Consider the following 4,617-nt stretch of genomic DNA (forward strand, 5'->3'; position numbering starts at 1 on the left):
GCCAGCCCGACGTGCACGAATACACCTGTACAAACGCAAATGAAATGTCCACTCAAAATGCTGACAAAAGTTTGATTTCCAACGCAGCCTCCATTGGTGGGCCAATAGAAGTTAAACACACTATTAAACATATTTGTGGACAGTTTTAATAATAAAAACAAAAATAATGGTATGTAGGTTTGTATAATAAAAATGAATAGTAATAATAGATAAACTTGATTTTCATAATTTGTGTGTTCCATTTCTGACCACTGGTTAGTTCTAGATTCTATTGATATACATTTCAGTAGTTTGCATATATATGTAAAGAGGTAAACCTTAATAATCTTTGAACCATACATGATAGCACCATGGGGCTTGGACTATTGTCAATCTATTTGAATCTAAAGTGGAAGCAAAATGATTTCCTGAAGCATATCCTCATTATTTATGAAATGGTAAAATGTAAGCTACCAGGTGACATGGTAACACAGACTGCGCGCACAGCGCGCACATTTTTTTTTGGAGCACCGAAGACCCATTTTGACCCAGGAAAAACCCTGATGTATCATACTGTTATATCTGGTTCCTGCTTAAGAAACCGAGGTTACGTAAGTAACCGAGACGTTACCTCTCATGGCCACTTTGGCCACTATAATCGTGATATTACATTTTCATAGCATTTTATATCTTCCATTTTTCATGGCTTGAGTTTTACAAGAGCCATCTCAGTTTTGCTAAACATGGCAAGATGGCCTTGGTTCACAGTTTGTCTACAGACACGCAGACCATGAATAAGACCTTCTTGTAATTTAGTTTTGCTTGTTCAGGCCCCTCAGACCTGTACTCAACTCCCAACTCCCTCTAGCTGCTGGAGAAAACCCTGAGGCCTAGTATTGTGCAGAAGACAGAATTGTCAGATTGCCCTCTGACATGATGTATTTGCCACTGCAGCAGATTATTTATACAACTACAGTTTTTTTAACAGTCTTAGACAATAAGGTCCTGTTCAGGTTTTGTACTCTGATACATACTTTATAGTACATTTACCTTCATTCATTTAGTTTTTATCCAAACCGACTTCTAACACAATGCAGGCATACATTTCATCAGTATGTGTGCACTGGGTATCATTCCCATGCTCTTGTCATGATATCAAAGTAATTAAGGTCCCTTTGAATGTTGGAAGACCACTATTCCCTGCATACATCCCTCTGATCATAAATGGTTGAATCATCACATGACTTGACACAGTGTCTGTAAATGACATAAGCATTGAGAGACTGTCACTTACGTCATTCAAATGGATGAGACTCTGGTCCACTGCTGCTTTTTAAGGACCTCTGTTGAAGTCTTCCCAGCGAGTAACAGGGCTTCATTCACCAGGGTAGAGTGAATATCCAGGCAAAAGGGTAGGGTGTATGGGTTTAAAGGCCCCGTCACACCATGACGTTCTGGTCAACGTTCTCTGAACTTTCTAATCGTTCAATTTCGAGCGTTCTAGGGCGATGTGGACACATCTGGCGTGTTACTAACGAAATAATTGCGTAGGACTGACACATAACTAGCGTGGGACTGACGCATGAGGAGTGTGTAACACCGACCAAGTGATGTGTCACTGGTCCGCGACAAACGTGTGCTGACGTGTCACTCCAGCGCGACAAACGATAAGTCAACCTTAGAAGAGCGTGTTAAGAGTGTAATTTACGTGTGAATAATGACAGAAAAGCGTTTTGCTGGCGTGTGGGTTTTATGGTCAAACGGGTATAAAACGCTGGAAAATCATAGTGGATTCAGTTGATCTGAACAGTGAACATCATGCCACCAAGACCACGAAAAGGTGTGAGGGGGGCTTCTACTACTAGCGCTGCTGCAAGTAAGAAGATGATAAATGCTGCTGAAAGTAAGAAGAATACAAAGCCTCTTTCACTAGCAATGTCTTTGGACGAAGATTTACTGTTATTATTTACGAAATAACGGGCGTTAATCCTGGGGTTTTATGTTATTAAAATAAATTATTTAAATTTGACACTGAATTTGTGTTTCTCAATGTTTATTATTAGAAAACATCAACACATCCACACACATTGTCCCTGTCACAAGAGTCTTCATATCATATCCATCTGCCATGGAACAGCACCAGCTATAACAGTGCTCAGCTATGTTCAAGTTCAGTAGGCTACATCTACTTCATGCTGGCTCAAGCAAGCATATACCCTCCACTCCGCTTTTCGCTAGATTATGCAATGACCTTGCATGACATGATAGCATTGAATATGTAGATGTATAGTGCACAGAATAACGTTTGCAATGATGTAAATTGCGTTTGTTGATCACGTATGGTTAATAACATATTAATTGTAGAAAGGACATGATAAAATCAAGATCTTCCCTTGGTGAAAAAACTTTCGCCGATATCTTCCTACGAGAGATGGGTTAGGTGCTCAAATTTCCCTGGATCAAAGAGGACGTTAGTAGGCATGTCCAAACTAAAAATCACGTCTCAGGATTGCTGCGCACATAAGTTATTTCGGGTGCATCAACTGTAGCTACTCAGTCTACCCTACCCAACGACTGACTATGATAGCCAAACGCGTGCAAAGTTAATAAAACGTTCCACGAAAGTTCTCCAGCGTTTAAATGAAACGTTGAAGAACGCTGATCTCCATGAGAACTTTTGTGCATGTTCAAAACTTTTTTTTTGGACCAGCGTTCTCCTCCGATCACCGACGATTACCGACGATTACAGCGTTCACCAGCTTTCACACAAAGCTCTTCTGGCGCAATTCCAGCGACCATGGACGATTACCAACGTTTCCTCTAACATCATAGAACGTTGACCAGAACGTCATGGTGTGACGGGGCCTTAACAGGACATTACCATGAACTGAAAACATTCAGAGCAAGTATATAAAGTATACAGCATCAGCATCATTTGTTCTGTTCATAAGGCAAGTCCTAACATGCTAGTGTTAGATAAGTACATTAGGAAATACATATAAGGCTAATAATACTGCAATAGTAATATTGAAATCTATAATGAAATTTGATTTTAATAATTGAAAGTATACAATTTCAGATGACTTGATACAATTTTCCGATGAAGATGACATATTTCACTGTGAGTAAACCACGTAAGAGTGTAATAAATCAAATGCACACAAACATTAAAATGTTGCCTCTAAATCATATCTGGGAAAAGGCACAAACCGTGATCAGCATCTAAAGCCTGCCATGATACAGAAGCACATTTTTCAAAAGGCGGTCTGATGATTGGGAGTGAAATTAAAGTACAGTATTACACTGACTTTAGTAATTAAGAAAAAGCCGAACACTAATTAAGCTCATATCCATGAAGTCATTAGGACTTTATTAAAGAGGTACCGCACACTTACATGTTTTTTTTTTAGCTGTAAACTAAATGATATGCCTGCATAATGATGAAACATATCAATGCTGGAGTTAATATTAACAAAATCATTTTATGGGTTGAAAATGGCTCAACACACCATGTACAGTTTAAAACCATCCAAGGCTGATGGTGACCATTAGATTTGGGACCTCTACATCATGAAACGGGCGGCCCACCTCCCCCAGCCCCCACCCGTGAGTGTGAGTCTCATTTTAATTTGCAGACCGAGAATCATTTTTCAAAATGATGCAGTGGGTGGAGTTAGGGTCAGAGCTGGGGGTATAGTTACACCTTGGGTTAGCTGAGGATCACGCGGCCCCATTCTGGTGTTTGTTTTGCTGCCACTGAGAGATTCTGACTGAGCTGAGCTGCGTGGCCTGCACCGAGAGAGGGAGCAGCCACTGACAGGTGCTGGCTCTGAGGAAGCGAAACTATTACCGTTGGAGAAAGTCACTTGATAGATCTGGTCTGGAATCAGGGATGTGTGCTCTCTCACAACTGTGTGGAGTTAGGGAGCACAAAAGGAATGGCATCGGGAGGAGGTCATAGCGAACGCAGGTCACTCTGGTATTTTACATATGAAGCATACATTTACCTGGAATGTGTGGTCAACTTAATGACATCAATAAACACGGTTCCTCTTTTCTGCCCGTCTCTGCCAAGTAAAAGGATAGGCCAATTGGTGGGGAAGCTAACCTGCTGACTACCCAGGATGCGGTTCAATAACAAACCCAAGCCCTAAAATGTTTCAATGCATTCACGATCATGGCAGTAGATTTGGTGGTCAGCTTGGCCACACATGCACTAATGCCAGGCGCCACAGCAAAATGGGACTGAGGAAATATTAGACTGGTATGAGATAATTAGGACTCCTTGCTTGACAAATGGGCCAATACCTATGTGCATACATGCTTCAGGTGGCCTCATGCGGCGGCTTCATTAGCGGGCTTTGTGAGGCGTCTCTGTCATGCTAATACACATAAATATTTATTCCCATTCTTCAGCGGCGCAGGCTGACGATTGGGCCTAATAGGATACACATGCTAATTGTACCCTACATGCGTGAACTGGAGCTGGCACAAGCTTAAGATTAGAAGGCAGGGGGAGAGAGATTGCGGAAGGGGCAGGGGGTCATCCTCATTTTTTTTTATGTAGGGCCAATTTAAATATCCTGATACTTATTCTGCAGCAGCACTGCCTAATATGTTTTACTATTGGCTATATTC

The sequence above is a fragment of the Clupea harengus genome, chromosome 10 (assembly GCF_900700415.2).
Source record: "Clupea harengus chromosome 10, Ch_v2.0.2, whole genome shotgun sequence".
NCBI classification, from domain to species: domain Eukaryota; kingdom Metazoa; phylum Chordata; class Actinopteri; order Clupeiformes; family Clupeidae; genus Clupea; species Clupea harengus.